Source organism: Eretmochelys imbricata, chromosome 3 (assembly GCF_965152235.1).
Source record: "Eretmochelys imbricata isolate rEreImb1 chromosome 3, rEreImb1.hap1, whole genome shotgun sequence".
Classification (NCBI taxonomy): Eukaryota; Metazoa; Chordata; order Testudines; family Cheloniidae; genus Eretmochelys; species Eretmochelys imbricata.
In genome coordinates, this window is record NC_135574.1 from 26725 (window position 1) to 45205 (window position 18481).

At 46.4% G+C, this 18481-nt stretch overlaps 1 long non-coding RNA gene across 1 annotated transcript; it reads right to left on the reverse strand.

Moving 5' to 3' along the window:
• Positions 1–6607: 6607 nt before the first annotated feature.
• On the reverse strand, positions 6608–13717 carry LOC144262458 (uncharacterized). Its single transcript, XR_013345520.1, has 3 exons — positions 13572–13717; positions 7431–7498; positions 6608–6730 (listed from the first exon to the last, which is right to left on the reverse strand). It is a non-coding gene; the product is annotated as an uncharacterized LOC144262458 (long non-coding RNA).
• Between the last annotated feature and the right edge of the window lie 4764 nt (positions 13718–18481).

Genomic DNA, 18481 nt, shown 5'->3' on the forward strand with positions numbered 1-18481 from the left:
TTTTTATACTCTTCCCTGGTCATACGTCCAACCTTCCACTTTTTGTAAGCTTCTTTTTTATGTTTAAGATCCGCAAGGATTTCACTGTTAAGCCAAGCTGGTCACCTGCCATATTTACTATTCTTTTGACACATCGGGATGGTTTGTCCCTGTAACCTCAATAGGGATTCTTTGAAATACAGCCAGCTCTCCTGGACTCCTTTCCCCCTCATGTTAATTCCCCCAGGGGATCTTACCCTTCAGTTCCCTGAGGGAGTCGAAGTCTGCTTTCCTGAAGTCCAGGGTCCGTATTCTGCTGCTTACCTTTCTTGAATTGACTTGAATTGAATTGATTTGAATTGTAGAAAGGGAGATTTAGGTTAGACATTAGTAAAAACTTTCAAACTGTCAGGGTAGTTAAACACTGGAACAAATTACCTAGGATGGTTGTGGAATCTCCATCATTGAAGGTTTTAAAGAACAGGTTGGAAAAACACCAGTAGGAGGTAGTCTGGATAATACTTAGTACTTACTTTGGGCTGTGAAATGGTTTTATAGGGTCTTAGATGACTCTCGCCTTTATACAGGCTCTCCTGGCTCTGCCCCCTTTAGCATATGTCTACATTACGCCAAGGAGCAAGACTTTCAGCCAGTGATGCTCGTGCTAGCACATTAAAAATAGCTCTGTAGACATTGCAACTCAGGCCTGAGCTCAGGCTCCCAAGCCCACCCTGGTTTGCGAGAGCGAGCTCCAGCCTAATCTGCAACATCTACACAGTTATATATAGCCCTCCAGAACAAGTCTGGGGACCCAGGCTGGGAGGATCTCTCCCGAAGGCAATGTAGACATACCCATATTGTGCTCCTTCCTAGGCTTTGCTTTTCGCAAGCGTGATCCCCATGCTCCACCACTCTTGAGACAGGCCATTCTGGAGGTAACACCCCTTTGTGTTATGATGGCACTTCAGTGAGTCCCAGTGATTTCAGACTCCTCATAAACACTGTCTCTTTTGGGGTGCTGCAGCCAGTAGGTATTTGCAGCAACACAACAGAGCCTTTTCAGAACAAGACGGCACTGCTTAGGCAACTGGAACACAGGATTTACAGATCCCTTGGTCACTCTGGGAAAGCAAACCTGAACTCTACATTCATTTTGGCAGAGTAATCTGCCTGGTTTTTCCAAAGCCTTCTTGATTTCATCTCTCTCTCTCTGTCTCCTACTCTCAGTCTTTTTGCCCTGCATAGCAGCAAACTTAAAGCCCAGTCTGTTTGTACCCTAGCTCCTGCATCCCAAAGTGCAGTGCAGTTGTGTTCCCATGTTCTGCTTCCCTTGGACCCAGTCATTACACGTTAACCTCCAGTCTTTGAGACTTCCATTATCCAGTGTGCTTCATTCACATGTGGACAGTTCTTGATAGTGTATTCATGTAGATGGAGGCAGGCCTATGTTACTTCAACAGCAATTACGTCCCCATCCCAGAAGACCCCAATTATGTCCCCCACCCTTCACACCCAGTGACTAACAAAGAAAACTGAGGGGGAAGCTGACCTGTGCATATTTTTCATTAAAAAAACCCTACTAAATAAATCCCCCAATCTCTAGAGGGAGACAAGGTCCAAGAAAAGGGCTACGATAATGAATCAAAAATCACAGAAACACATGGGTAGAAAGGACCTCAAGATGTCAGCTAGTCCATCCTCCAGCCCTGAGGCATGACCAAGTATACATAGACCATGGCTGACAGGTATTTTCTATCACTTGCTTAAAAACCTCCAGTCATGGGATTCTACAACCTCTCTGGTAAACTATTCTAGTACTTATCTATCCTTATAGTTGGAAAGCTTTTCCTAATATCCAATCTAAACATTCCTTGCTGCAGATCAAGCCAATTACTTCTTTCCTACCCCAGGGCATATGGAGAACAATTGATCACCATCCATTCAGTAGCCACAGAGTGTGGCCACCAACTCCTGCTGGTGGCCTCTCTGACAATTTTTCCTAAAATACTTAATTAACTTTAGGATAAACAAATAAATATACACATATACATGTCCAAATCATTGTAATTTATTTATGTAGGGTTTTTTTGCAGACTCAATAATAAAAATAATGTACAGTTGTCTCTATTCTTTACTGGACCTAGACAGAATACAAACACAAATAAGGTGTTTTGCATGTTCTTGTCTTTTTTGTTGTTGTTTTTTTTGCTTTTTTGGTTGCCTTTAAAAAAAAAAAGACTTGCTAGCTAGTAAGTGTGCTGCTGTGAAAAGCGGCATTTGTATATTTGTTAATATCACTTTTCACAGCAGACTTACTACCAAGCTGGGAGGCTGTGAAAAGTGATATTAACAAACATATAAATATCACTTTTCACAGCAGAATTACTCAGCCCTGGCAAGCTGGGAGACAAAGTAAGCCCTTGATGGGGAACAGAAGAAAGGCCATACTGGGTCAGACCAAAGGTCCATCCAGCCCAGTATCCTGTCTTCTGACAGTGACCAATGCCAGGTACTTCAGGGGGAATGAACAGCTAATTATCAAATGATCCATCCCCTGTCGTCTGCTCCCAGCTTCTGGCAAACAGAGGACAGGGACACCATCACTATCCATCCTGGTTAATAGCCATTGATAGACCTATCCTCCATGAATTTATCTCATTCTTTTTTTTGAACCCTGTTATAGTCTTGGCCTTCACAACATCCTGTGGCAAATAGTTCCACAGGTTGACTGTGTGTTGTGTCAAGAAATATTTCCTTTTGTTTGTTTTAAACCCGCTGGCTGTTAATTTCATTTGGTGACCCCTAGTTCTTGTGTTATGAGGAATAAATAACATTTCCTTATTTACTGTCTCCAAACCCGTCATGATTTTATAGACCTCTATCATATCCCCCCCTTAGTCGTTTCTTTTCCAAGATGAAAAGTCCCAGTCTTCTTAATCTTGCCTCATATGAAAGCTGTTCCATATTCCTAATGATTTTTGTTGCCCTTCTCTGTAACTTTTCCAATTCCAATATATCTTTTTTGAGATGGGATGAACAGATCCGCATGCAGTATTCAAGATGTGGGCATCCCATGGATTTATATGAGGCAATACGATATTTTCTATCTTATTATCTACCCCTTTCCTAATGATTCCCAACATATTGTTAGCTTTTTTGACTGCTACTATACATTGAGTGGATGTTTTCAGAGAACTATCCACAATGATTCCAAAATCTCTTTCTTGAGTGGTAACAGTTAATTTAGACCACATCATTTTGTATGTGTAGTTGGGATTACGATTTAAAATGTGCATTACTTTACATTTGCCATTTTGTCACCCAGTCTTGTGAGATCTCTTGGTAGCTCTTCACAGTCAGCTTTGGACTTTACTATCTTCAATAATTTTGTATCATCTGTAAACCATCTAGTCCTGGTAACTTATTAATGTTGAAATAATCAATTTGTTCCAAAACCTCCTCTATTGACACCAACATGGGACATTTTCTCCGATTTGCCAGCTGCAAAGAATGGCTCGGGTGGAGAAAAGTCCCTCAAATTCTCGTCAGTGAAGACGGATGCATAGGATTCCTTTAGCTGCTCTGCAATGGCCTTGGCTTCCTTGAGTGTTCGTTTAGCATCTCAGTCACCCAGTGGCCCCACTGATGGTTTGGCAGGGTTCCTGCTTCTGATGTGCTTTAAAAAAATGGTGTTAGTTTTTGTGACTTTTGCTAGTTGCTCTTCAAATTCTTTTTTTGGCCTGCCTAATTATACTTTTTACACTTGACTTCTCAGAGTTTATGCTCCTTTCTATTTTCCTCAGTAGGGTTTGACTTCCAATTTTTAAAGGATGCCTTTTTGCCTCTACCTGCCTTATTTACTCTGTTCTTTAGCCATGGTGGCATTTTTAATCCTCTTACTGTTTCCCTGCCCCCCGCCCAATTTGGTGTACACATTTATTTTGAGCCTCTATTATAGTGTTTTTAAAAAGTTTCCATGCAGCTTGCAGGCATTTCACTTTTGTGAGTGCTCCTTTTAATTTCCATGTGTCTAGCTTTCTCACTTTCGTGTAGTTCCCCTTTCTGAAGTTAAATGGTACTGTTGTGGGCTTCTTTGGTATTTTCCCCCTCACAGGCATGTTAAATTTAATTACATTATGGTCTCTATTACCAAGTGATTCAGCTGTATTCACCTTGTGGACCAGATCCTGTGCACCTCTTAGGACTAAATCAAGAATTGCCTCTCCCCTTGTGGGTTCCAGGACTAGCTGCTCCAATAAGCAGTCATTACTGATGTCTAAAAGCTTTCTCTCTGCATCCTGTCCTGAGGTGACATACCCAGTTAATATGGGGATAGTTGAAATTATTGTGTTCTATTTTTATAGCCTCTCTAATCTCACTGAACATTTCATAATCACTGTCACCATCCTGGCCACATGGTCAGTAGTATATTCCTACTGTTATACTCTTATTATTCAAGCATGGAATTTCTATCAGAGATTCTATGGCACAGTTTGATTCCTTTAACATTTTTTACTATGACAGGTTTCAGAGTAGCAGCCGTGCCACAAGTACTCCTTTGATTTTTTTACTATATTTGATTCTATGTTTTCTTTCATATATAGTGCCACTCCCCCACCATCACAACCTACTCTGTCATTTCTTGATATTACCATGTCCTACTGATTATCATTCCACCAAGTTTCTGTGATGCCTATTATATCAATATCCTTATTTAAAACCAGACAGTCAAGTTCACCCATCTTAGTATTTAGCCTTCTTGCGTTTCTATACAAAAACTTATAAAATTTGTCAATATTTGTCTGTGATGTGATGTAATTGAATAGGACTCTTTCATTTGACCGTTTCTCTTCAGCTACTACCTCTCCTATTTACTAGGATATAGAGAATTCCCATGAAAAGATCCTCTCCTAAGGGATTGCTCTGTCCGAACCATATGTTCCTCTACACCTAGTTGCCTTTCCCCCAGCACTTAGTTTAAAATCTCCTCTATGAACTTTTTAATTTGACATGCCAGAAGTCTGTTTCCATTTTGGCTTAGGTGGAATCCATCCTTCCTGTACAGGCTCCTCCTTTCTGAAAAGACTTCCCAGTTTCTAATAAACCTAAAGCCCTCGTCACTACTATCATCAAATGACGAGTCTAAGGGATTGAAATTCACATGTGCAGCAAGATTACACCCACAGGGTTTCCAGCAATCTGCTGTCACAGTAATTGGTTGGCATAAGAGGACATGCTATGGCCATTGAACCTGAGCTACACCATGCATCTGAGTCTGAGCCCTATCATTGACAACTGTCAAACAATGTGTGTTATGTATTATTCTTATATTCTGTAGGAGTTTCTCTTGGAAGTTTTGCCCTGTTACCAACATTTCTGTATTAAGAACAATATTTTAAAGTGCTCTCAAATCTACACAGAGATATTGGACTCGTCGCTAATTAAGAGTTTTGCCAGCATAGATCTGCTGGTTAGTGGTGTGAAAAATCACATCCCCACCTGACACGGCTTGCCGGCAAAAGTGCAAAAAAGTCTATTAAAAAGAAATCAAGGAAATTAAATACCCATAAACAACATTAAAGCAGAGTTAAGGTTGCCCAGTGCTGCCACATGCCTTTCCAAGCATGTGGTTGGTGGCAAAAGTTAAAACTTCTGAAAAACAGGAAAAATGAAGGACTAAACTACACACCACCCCTGCAATGCAACCTTAACTCTGCTCCTACTCCCTAACCCTGGAGCTAGCAAATATCACTGGGAATAGGTCAGTAAGGATGGTGCAAAGATTAACAAATTACCCAAGGAAGTGGCAAATTTTCCATCTTGTGAAGTCTTCAAGTCAGGACAGGATGCCTTTCTGGAAGATGTTTTCATCAAACACAAGGTATTCGGCTCACTACAATGGTAACTGGATGAAACTCCATGGCCTGTATTACACAGGAGGTCAGACTAGATGACCTAACAGTCTCTCCTGGCCTTAAAATCTATTGATCAATAATCAGTGGAAGGAAGGACTAAGAACATGCCATTGTTTGTGTTGTGTTCTACAAATCTGAATACAAGCATTTATCCGCATGCACTCCAGCTGTGTGCACTGTGTCACTAGTGGCTTTACATGAACAGCAGAGGGATTAGTTGGAGCAGCTTGGCAGAGCTGTGACTGTGATATGAAGAGAGGTGCATGTGAAACTTGAAGGAACAGGTATTCCTCATTTCACTGCTGAGTGTTGTAGATAACATCAATAAAGGTGCACAAGGGTGTGTTCTTGCCACGAGGGTTGTCAGCTGTCTGGTGACATACATGCTAGTGGTCTCTAGGGCTCAGTAAGTGGTAAGTGAAGGCAGTGACTCAGAAGGAATCCTCACTGCAAAGGTAAAGGGGTGGTGATATTATGAAAGTCAGAGATGGACCGTGTGCAGTAGGCTCAGTGTTTGAGTGCAGGCCAAGGATAGGTAGCTTCTGATCCCAAAGTGTTCTGTAGTGGGGAGGGTAGAATGCTAGTCTATGTGTCATTGGCCTGTTGGGGTGTTGCTGAAACAGGGCAGAGTTGAGGTTGCACTGTGGGGTGTTGTGAACCTTAATTCTTCACTTCCCCTTCGAATAATCGAGGGGACAGGAATCCTTACCCAACGAGGTCACATTCTCATAGTTCTCCTGCATGACGTCTCTGTAGAGGGCTCTCTGAGCAGGGTCCAGCAGAGCCCACTCTTTTTTGGTGAAATACACAGCCACCTCCTTGAAAGTCACCAGCCCCTGAAAGAACAAGAGCCCCCCACTCAGTACCTGCTGCCCAGTGACAACCCCATCATTCACAGGGCAGGAGAGCCAATCACATGGAAGCTCTTGGAGGCAGGCAGGCAGCAGAGTCCCACCCCCACCCCATCAGAGCAGCCAGGAAGCATCAAGGTGAAGGGAAAAAGAGAGCCCCTCTCCCATTCTAGCAGACAGAGATGGCAGGGGTCTTCACATTCATCACTCACCTACTAGCCAGAGGCTGTTTCAGGAGATGGAGCCTCCAGCAGGACAGAGACAACTCCCTGGTAGCAATCCCAACACCCTCCCCATTGCCAGCAGCCGGATGGGAGGGGATGGGGTGTCTTTCCTAGGCCTCACTGTTGGGTGCCCCTTCATATCTTATAGCATCCTCTAGCTGGTAGGTTCAGGCTCCAGAACTTGGAGTTTCCCCAGACCAGTCCAGCAGGGTTGTTTCCTGTTCCACAAGTTAGGGAATTTCCACAAGCCCCCTGGGCCTGTTGCTAGGATCCAGGCCCTACAGTAAACAAATCCCAGCAGGGTTGTCACACCCTGTCCTCCTCCCCTTCTGCACACTCTGTATTTCCTGCCCCCTCCTCCCTCCAGACCACCACCCCCTCCAGAAGTGCCCAACTCCTATGTATTTACTGCCTTTCTCCCACCAATAGGAACTCACCAGCAACTCCCTGATAATCCCTACCTGAACTGGCTCCATGGCAACCATTTCCCTTCCACGTCCTCCAGAAGGATGGGATGTTATGCTGCAGCCTGTCAGGGCAATTGGGGACACGTCAGAACAGTAATGTCACATCACAATTCCCCCCAGCTCTTTCCCCGCAGACTGATGTTCTAGACTCTGTCAAGCAAATAACACAATTAGTAATACAATTCAATTCAAAACACAATTCAAAATAGGAGTGTGTGGGGGTCTTTAACTACCCAGACACCTGTTAGAAAAGGAATTCAACCAAACACAAAGTGTCCAATAAGTTCTTGGAATGTGTTGAGGACACCTGTTTGCTTCAGAAGATGGAAGTAGTAAACAGGCGGATGGGCAGGAGTTAGTTAGGAAACCGCAGGTGGAAAGCAATATGGGCGAAAGTGTTCAAGAAATGATAATTTCATGATTCTAAGAGAAGGAAGGCGTTAGAGCAGGAAAATAAGGACAATGGATTAAAATTCAAAATGACAAACTGGAGAAATGGTCTGAAGTAAATAGGCTGAAATTCAGTAAGTACAAATACAGAGTACTCCACTTAGGAAGGAACAATCTGTTGCACACATACAAAATGGGAAATGGCTGCCTAGGATGGCAGTACTGTGGAAAGGGATCTGAGGGTCAGAGTGTTGAGTGTTTATATTGTTCCAGCAGATTTTTCTTAAACAAATAGGTCCACTATGGCTTTTCCAAATTACTGCAATTAATATAGATCCATTATTTCTTTTCCACGATTTTCCAAGTCTTGTCCACAACTCAGCTGCAATTATTTGAAGATCATACTGCAATTCAGGTAGGGTCTTAATTAATATTAACCAAGAGGAGGAAGAAACAGAAACCACAACAGGGAAAGAACAGGTTAAAAAAATATTTAGATAAATTAGATGTATTAAAGTCAGCGAGACCTGATGAAATTCATCTTAGGGTACTTAAGGTATTAGCTGAAGCAATCTCAGAACCATTCACAATTATCTTTGAGAACTCCTGAAAGACAGTGAGGTCCCAGAAGACTGGAGAAGGGCAAACATAGTACCTATCTTTAAAAAGGGGAACAAAGAAGACTAGGGAATAAAGACCAGTCAAGCCTCACGTAGGTATCTGGAATGAACAAATTATTAAACAATTAATTTCTAAGCACATAGACTCAGAGGACAGTAAGATTATAAGTTATAGCCAGCATGGATTTTCAAAAACAAATCATGCCAAGTCAATCTAATTTCCTGCTTTTACGGGGTACTGGTCTTATGGATCTGGGAGACAATGTAGACAGGACATATCTTGATTTTAGTCAGGCTTTTGAGACAGGCCTCCATGATATTCTCATAGCGAACTAAGGAAATGTGGTGTACATGAAAGTACTATAAAATAGATGCAAATTTTGTTGAAAGGCTATACTCAAACAGTAATCATTAGTGGTTCACTGTCCAACTGGGAGGATGTATATAAGGCAGTCTACGGGGGCCAGTCCTGGATCTGATACTGTTCAATATTTTCAGTTATTACTTGGAAAAACAGACTGGAGATCATGGTTTCTAAATATGCAGATAATACAAGCTGTGGGGGGGTCGCAAGCATGTTGGAAGACAGGATTAAAATTCAATATAACATTTACAAACTGGAGAAGTGGGCTGAATGAAAAGATGAAATTCAATACAGACAAGTGCAAAGTATTAGACTTAGGGAAGGAAAACTCAATGCACAACTACAAAGTGGGGAATAACTGGCTAGGGAGTAGTACTACTGAAAATGATCAGGGGTTATAATGAATCACAAATTGGAGCGGAGTCAATTAGCTGATTCGGTTGTGAAAAAACCTAACTAAGCACTGGAATAGATTAGCAACAGAGGTGGTGGAATCCTCATCATTGGTGGTTTTTAAGAACAGGATGGACAACACCTCAGAGCTGAGGTCTGGACTAGATGACCTCTCAAGGTCCATTCCAGCCCTACATTTCTACAATTCTATGCTGGGGAAATGTTTGGTCACTTTATTATAGCATTGACCCAGCCTCTCCTACCAGGACTAAACCACTAAGTCATTTTGAAACCCTCCCAGTAACAAAGTCTGGGAACCAAATGGGAGAGAAGAGCAGAACAAAAGGAGTGACTTTGGGGGATTTCCCCTGACATCATTCCCAGGGCAGCACATCTCACTGCAAGGGGAACAGGGAGAGTCAGGAACTGGCTTTTCCTCTTCCTGAACCTCACCTTGCTCACAGGAAAGCGAATCTGCCCAGGAATGTTGCAATAAGTGTGTTTGGGCAGGCTAGAGATCTGGGAATCTCTCCCCTGAATTATTTCTCCCCCTGCCCCTTTAGGTCTCACTCTCTTTTTTCTCCTTGCGTTCCCCTTCCCCTGTCCTTCCCTTCTGACAGTCAGACATTCCTGGGTGTTGGCTCTCCTATGGCTGGATCAGTTCCTGCAGTTACTATGGGGAGGAGAGATGTGGGGTGAAGAGGGGCTGTTTGTGCAGAGTCACTTTCATGCCTATCCCAAGCACGTTCCCTGAGGTCTCTATCAATCACCTGGAGTCTCTGGTTCAGATGTTGGTGTGGGCAGAGCCTAGGGTTGACCTATGGGTAGGGCCGTACCAAATTGACAGACATGATAAACGCGTCACAGACCGTGAAATCTGGTCTCACCCCCTGAAATCTGGTCTTTTTGTGTGCTTTTACCCTATACCATACAGATTTCATGGGGGAGACCCGTGTTTCTCAAATTGGGGGTCCTAACCGAAAAGGGAGTTGCAGTGAGGGTTGCAAGGTTATTTTAGAGGGGTTGCGGTATTGTCACTGTTACGAATTATACCTGAGAGGACACGCACACAACTGCTGCGAATTATACCTGAGAGGACACGCACACAACTGCTGCGAATTATACCTGGTAGGACACGCACACAACTGCTGCAAATTACACCTGGTAGGACACGCACACAACTGCTGCAAATTATACTTGAGAAGACACGCACACAACTGCTGCGAATTATACCTGGTAGGACACACACACAACTGCTGCGAATTATACCTGGTAGGTCACGCACAGTTTGAATCTAGGCTGAGGCTCATAAACAAAGTCCACAACTGCAGAGTTCCCAAAAGACACTAAGTTTATTACGCTCGAGCGTGGTGCCCCCCTGCTAGCCAGGAGGGGACCCCGAATACAGATTATACAAAGGTTATATACTTTTTAGCAAAGCATGTTGCCCTTGTGCATCGGAAACCTTAGCCAATAAACAAACCCTTTTCTTATCTACCACCTATCCTTGCTTGGTGCATTCCTCCTGCTAAACCAGTATGTCAATTACACAGCATGGTCCTGAAGCCATGCAACAGTAACTTTTATTATCAGGCTGGGAGGCCTCACATCAAAGGCCAGGAGATAGGGAGTTAGGGACTGACAAAAAAAACCAGATACTGGGAGTCAAGGCAGGCTGGAGACAAGGAGGAGGATTTTCACAGGAATGCAGTATCTAAGGAACACGACTCCTGGTGCATGATGTGCTTGTTTTTAGACAATGGTGGGCCTCAAACCAAAATGGAGTCACATGTGCTAACTTTTCCTTAACATCACCCTTACTTCTGGCTGGAAAGTAACAGATGTTGGCCAGGCACCCAGCTCTGAAGGCAGTGTCCCGCCAGCAGCAGCACAGAAGTACGGGTGGCAATACCATACCATGCCATGCCATCCTTACTTCTGCGCTGCTGCTGGCAGTGGCTCTGCCTACGCAGCTGGGCTTTCGGCCAGTAGCTGCTGCTCTCCAGCTGCCAAGCTCTAAAGGCAGCGCCGCCACCAGCAGTAGAGCAGAAATAAGGGTAGCAGTACCACAACCTCCACCCTACAATAACCTTGTGACCCCCCCACACACAACTTCTTTTTCGGTCAGGACCCCTACAATTACAACACTGTGAAATTTCAGATTTCAATAGCTGAAATCATTAAATTTACAATTTTTAAAATCCTTGGACCGTGAATTTGGTAGAGCCCTACCTATGAGACTAATTGCAGCTGGAGAAAGTCCTCACCTTGGCTGGGCACAGAGGAAGCTTTACTCACAGTCACTCCCCAGCCCAGATCCCACCAGGGAACAGGAGCTGCTCTGCCTAGGCTCCCAGATCACAATAGAGGCAGCAGTGTCTGACCCAGGAAGCTCAACCCTAATATCCTGAGCAGAGAAAGAGAGAGAGAGAAACTGAGTATCTTTCCCCCCTTTAGCAATAACTGAAACCCACTCCCCACAGGGACAGATCTTATTTGCTCCCACATTAATTTGGAGTCACTCCTTGTCCTTCCCTACGGTGACTCTGGATTAACACTGGTCTCAGTGAGACCAGAAACATGGCTCAGTGGGGATGAGGCCAGAATTCTTTTAAACAGATCATTGCAGAAGGGGGTTATAACCTCCTTCCACCCTCCCTCACTCCTCATAGTCTGAGGATTCACAGCAACAGTTTTCCCTCTAAAACCTGCTGTTGCTGCACTTTTGAAAGGCGGGAGGGAAGCAAAATCTGTGATGGTTTCATATCAACATTTGATAACTTTCTATCCATTTATCAGGAGCCCTTGCCAGCCATTCACACAGGTGTAAGTAGCCCAGGATGATGCTTCTTTAACAGGAGAATGGACAGCAAGAAGGAGCCAAAATTTTTAAGACATTTCCAGGCCCTGTGACTGGAAAATAATGGCTACCATAGACCCACCCCGAGCAGTGCTACAGAAAGCACTGTAGAAAGCACCCCTCATGGGAACCATTCATCATGGGGTTTTCTGGGGGGTACTACTGGTGACTCTGGTGAGGGGAAAGTGAGGGGTTAACACAGTAGCATGGAGATTCTCAGCTACTCTGGGCACTGCCTGGGGCAGCAAGGAGCCCATCACAGAGTGAACCCCTCATCCTGTGCCCTCTGTGGAAAAGAAGAGGATCAGCCAAGTCACTTTCATCAGCCAACTTTTTAATGGAGATAAAGGGGGAAAGAAATGAGTCTCAAACAAGAGGGGAAAGTTGACCATTTAGTCCCATGCAACCGCCAGGATAGAGAATGGCTCAAGGCAACAAATTTCCTCTACAAATGGATAAGTTGCCGCAACTCAACACGGGAATACCACAGCACTTTTTAACGGACATTTGATAAATACACGGGGAAAAAGGGAAAATCTGATGCAGTTGCAATTGCCGTTCAGTCATTACAAAGAGAAGGGTGGAAATGTGGAGAATTTTGGATGAGTTTTCACAAGCGAGAGAGAGGGAAGTGGGAAAATGTGAGGGCTGGGGGGTTTTCTACCAGTAGGGTCCCTAGCCAGTAAAAAAAAGGGGTAAACCTGAGTGACTGTCACAGCATTATTAGATGGAGAGAAAAGGAGTGAAATGCCCGCCAGGATTTTCTCTCCTTGTGCAGGACCTGAGCCCAGGCGGAAGCTGGAGGGGATTGCCAGTTATTGTGGGATCGCTAGCAGGACAGAGGAACTAGCCTTGGAGAACATTTCACATCGGGGGCCAGTCACTACAGAGGAGGCGGTGGGCAACATGTTAGACCCTCGTAAGCTCCTTGCCTAGAGACAAGCTCAAGGTCCCCCACACCTCAGGCATATATCACCTCCCCCACCCGCCACCAGGCGGGGAAACGAGCGGCCACCAATCAGGGAGCGGGTCCGGTGCACTGATGAGCGTGCTACCCCTCGCTGTGGGGGGAGGGATAGCTCAGTGGTTTGAGCATTGGCCTACTAAACCCAGGGTAGTACGTTCAATCCTTGAGGGGGCCATTGAGGAATCTGGGGCAAAAATTGGGGATTGGTCCCGCTTTGAGCAGGGGGTTGGACTAGATGACCTCCTGAGGTCCCTTCCAACCCTAATAGTCTATGACCCCTAGAGAGAGAACTACGTTTCCCAGCGTGCCCCGGGAGAGAGGCAGGGCACATGGGCCACTTCCGCTTCCTGCGCTGGGGACAACGTCACTTCTAGCCGGATGAGCATCAGGGACTACACCTCCCACCCTGCCCCGCGGGCGTTTCCGTCCTCTCGGGGCCAGCCTTGGGGTCAACCTGACCCCCGCACCCGCCCCATCAAATTGTGATTCCCTTCCCCACCCACCCGTCTCGTAGTAATCCTGCCCCCACCCGTCTCTGTACCTGCGTCCGCCTGTGAGCCGGTGTCTGTGCGGAGGCCGCGAGAACGCCTCGCTGCTCCGAACCCGGAGGCAGCTTCGGCTTCGCTGACTCAGCCTGCACCGTGCCTTGCGTCAGCGGCTTGGCTGGCACTGAGCGTGGGCGCACCCATGGCGCATGCTCAGTGGCATCTGCTGAAGCTGCTGCCCGTACTCTGCCCTGACTTGGCATTAAGGGGGCGTGGGCAGAGTCTGGGCAGGGGGCGGAAGCTGACTGTGCAGGAGTGTAAAGCAGCAGGCACTACATCTTCCATCATGCATTGCTTCACTTTTCCCTCCCCACCCACCCTGCTTCTCCTTGCTGGGCCAGCCTCAACCCTGATTTTGTGGCCCCAGAATTTCACACGCCCCCAAGCACCCCTCATAGAGGTTGTAGGTGTGGTGCCCCCAGGGGCTGGGGTCAGGGGTAGATGGGAGGATTGGAGGGTGGGGTACCCTGGGGGGCTCCCTGCAGACTTGGGGAGCTATAAAGAAGGGGAAGGTGACCGTGCTCATGTTCCCAGACGACCAGAGAGACAGGGTGGGTGAGGTAATATCTGTTATTGAACCAGCTTCTGTTGCTGAGAGAGACAAATTTTCCAGCTTACACAGATCTCCTCTTGAGGTCTGGGAAAGGTACGCAGAGCATCACAGCTAAATACAGTGTGGAATCCTCTGCCCAGAAGACCAGACATTCCAGTACTGCTGGGAATTGCATGGTCCCAACCCTAGTGCCTAACCCAGAGGTGGCTGTATCTTAGCGCCAGGCCACCAGGGGTCACTGCCCCAAAAGGGGTACACACAGGCCACTACCCAACCTGACCACCAGGGGTCACTTCAGTGATGGGGGAGGGATACATGCAGGGCATGCCCTCATCTGGCCACCAGGGGTCACTACTCCAATAGGGAGATACACAAAGGGCATTGCCCCACATGGCCACCAAGAGACCCTGCTCCCATTTGTAAGATACATTAATGGCACTGTCTTGCCTGGCCACCAGGGGGCACTGCCAGAATGGTGGTGATGGACAGGGGGGTTCACACAGGCCACTGTCCTAACTGGTCACCAGAGGTCACACAGCATACACTGTCTGAGCTGGGCACCAGGGGTCACTGCCGCAATGGTGGTGGGAATATAAATAGGGCACTGCCACACCTGGCCACGGGGGGCGGGAGGGGATGGGTCACTGCTCTAATTGGTGGCACTAGACATAGGGCAGTGCCCCAGCTGGCCAGCAGGGGTCACTGCTTCAGTGTGTGTGGGAGGGAATAACCAGAGGGCATTGCCTCACTTAGCCACCAGGGGTCACTGTACATATAGAGAGAGAGACACACACACAGAGGGCCCACCTAGTTAGCAGGGGCCACTGCCCGAGTTGTGGGATATATACAGGCTACTACCCTGTGTGGATACCAGGGATCACTGCCCCCCATCCCCATGTGTGTGTGCAGGGGAGGCTGGGTGATACACACAGGGCACTGCATCAGGGGAGGGCTACACACAGGGTATTGGATCAGGGTCTGGTCCCAGCCAGGCTGGTGTCTGTGGTCAGACCAGGGTCAGAGGAAGGGGTAGGTAGGAGGGAGCAGAGCACCCACCCCGCTGACAGGAGAGATGGGAATCCCATCCTCCGCCTGGCTTGTGTGGTGGGGCTGCCATGGCACTGCCCTGCAGCTCCCCCTCAACTGCCCAGCTTGGGGTGGAAAAGCCCAGTGCTGCCCTGTGGCTCCCCTCCTATGACCAGCTTCGTTGGCCCCAGACCAGGGCAGCACCAGAGAGGGCATTGGTCTTTTCAGTTCCTGCTGCTCAGGAGTTTCCCAATCTGAGGACTCCAGGGGATGATTTATTGCTCTCATCTCCCCTGGCTGTTAATGTCCACCCTCAGCTGCTCCACGGTGCAGGCTTTCTGCCCTGCATTTACTCTCCAGATACCTTAATGGGACCCATCACCCTGGTACCTGGGAGCAGCCATCTCCTCCCTCAGCTTTTCAGGCCTAAAACTCTCTAGGCCCCTCTCACAATGTACAATCCTTTTGCACATTCATCCCACTAACTCACTGGGCCAGCACCCAGAGCATGTCCGGGGAGAGGTGGAGATGACACCTGTTCAGCTTCAGCCATGCAGTCCAGTTGGGATAGAGGAGATCCAGCCACACCCTTCCTAGCCCACCTGTGAGCTGCTTGTAGGAGGAGGAGCCTCTCTGCATGTCACTGACCCCGAGCTCCCTAGTCCTTTCAGATTCCGGCCTTCGTTCACCAGCTGAAGGACTGTTAGCGAGAGAGGTGGTGCAGATCAAACATCGCCTCTGCCAGAAGAAGCAGACACAAGAAACCCAAGATCCTGAACTCCCACTGAAGTACAGGTGAAGACGTGATGAGCCTGGAGTGGGGTGTGTGTGCTGTGCAGGGGAGAACAGGACTCATTTGTCTGTATAGCACCAAGGCAGAGTGGGTTTGGCTATACAGTACCAGGGTGAGTTTGAGGAATGTGGCACCTGCAGTGAGTCCATCCCATCTGGAGCTGTCCCTGTCTCTACCGGTTCCTTGATAGTGGCTGGGTGCTCTCGCTAAAATTAGCATGCTACCCTTTTTATAGTCACTTACAGTAGCTCCCCTCATTAATTAACATTGTCTAGCTTTTACCATATCTATATTTCTGATACCTTAATTGATATGCCTTCTACACCCTCATTGGCTATTTAATATTAAACATCTGTGTAAGTGCCATTACAGTAATTATCACCATAGACAGCCTCCTTCCCAACCATTCATATTTCATCTAAAACATTCATTAAAACCAGTTAGACACAAACGTGTCTACAATATGGCCAGGGGTCCTATCCTAACGTACCTCTAAGCTGTCTCAGCACACTTCACCCACTATTTACCAGGCCTCACCAATATCAAGCCTAAATTCAGGCCCAAAAGCCTGTTCTCCACCTACTCTTCAGCACATTTCTGTTTAACACAAACATCATTTTAGAGGTTACAAACATTGAGAAACTGATTGGGAGTTGAAAAACCAGAAATCTTGTTTTCCTCTTCCAATTTATGGATAAAAATAAATCTGACATCTACTAGGTCCAAAACCACGACAGCCATAGTGACCAGAAACAATCAGTTCAATTCACTAATTACAGATCATACCTTGCTTTTAAGAAATCAGTTAGTTTGAAATACAGATATGTTTTGTTAATTTTTTGTATGTATCAAGCACATTTAAGGCAATTTGATTTAATCAATAAAAAAAAACAACTTTCAAATGCTGGTTTTATTGATTTATATCTGAATTCCAACCTGCAGCACTGAAAGCTCCTTCTACAAGGCAAACTGATAAACTTGTGTACTTTACAATTTAACCAGACCAAATCCTGGCGCCCTTCTGGCCTCTGGGAAAGGGGGTTGTTACCTCCCAGGGCCTGAGGAGGTTCAGATAGGGACAGGATCCCATATGTCCAGCACCCAGTGGCAGCAGGAAGCAGAAGACTACAACTCCCAGCATGCAGTGGGATGCTACCAAGGAAGGTACATATGGGTCTGAGCACAGCTGGTGAGTCAGGGGGCAGCACTGGGGCTGAGAGGGGGTGGGCGATGATCCTTGCCCTGGGGGGATGGCAGTGCAATTTGAGCCCTAGTTGTGCCTGCAGAAGGGTGAGGGGGCATCCCTTCTGTCAGAGCCCCAGGGTGCAGCTGGGGGGCAGCCCCCATCTGGGGCAAAGGGAATGAGACCCCCAACCCCCCCCCATAGAGATCCCCAGGCAGCTCCCCTCTAGTGTCCTGGCCCCATGGGGGTGGAAATATCCCCCACAGTGTCAGCTGGAAACAGGATTATCTTTCACGTCCTGTCCGAAATGCTTGTGTGCTGCTGCCATTTGGCTGTTAAACAGCCCACATACTCCACCCCTGAGGCTGCTGCATCTTAGGGCTGGGCGAGGGGGTCCCTTTATAAACGTCCCCAGCCATACCCCACCCCAGAGGTGGCTTCAGCTCAGAACCAGGCGAGGGGTCCTTGAATAAATAGCCCCCTGCACCCCACCCCACCCCAGAGTCAGCTGCGTCTCAGGGCCAGGTGCAGGGTCCCTGTATAAACAGCCCCCCCAGCCCTCTCCAGAGGTGGCTGCATCTCAGAACTAGGCAAAGGATACCTGTATAAAGAGCCCTGACCCCCAAGGCGGCTTCATGTCAGGGCTGGGAGAGGGGTCCCTGTATCAACAGCCTCCCCGCATCCCATCCCAGAGGTGACTTCATCTCAAAAGCAGGCAAAGGGTTCTTGTACAAACAGCCCCCTGCACCTCAACCCACCCCAGAGTCAGCAGCATCTCAGCACAGACTGCAGGGTTCCTGTATAAACAGCTGGGGTGTAAAATAGCTGGAAATTTTGAAGGCATGGGAAAAATGAAAATGTTGGGAAAAATTGAAATATCCGTAGTAGTTACTTGCTTATCAAAATTAAACTTTATTTATTTCTTTAAGAATCAGACAGGTATTATGTATAATTTAGTTAGCATATAACAAAATCCTGTTTAGTATATTTCTGAAATAAGTATAAATTATTTAGTTTTGATTCAAATAATAATGACAAATATACCTAATATTGGGGCTGAATCTGCGGCACACTAAAGCACTTACATGTACTTTTTTGCCTATATTTGAACAAAAATATATAAAGTTGACAATAGAACACATCAATATTGTTGTAACCAAAGAGGAAGGTTGTAGCCTGTGGGCTCAGAAATGACCTGACATTATCATGCAGAAACAGAAGAAACTTGTGTTTTTAGAGAAACATTTGATTCATTGTAAAAATGTACTAGTTATTAGTAGACACCATTTTTGAAGGACTGAAGGGCAGCACTAAAACATTATTTTAAACATAACTCTAAAAATGCTTTCAC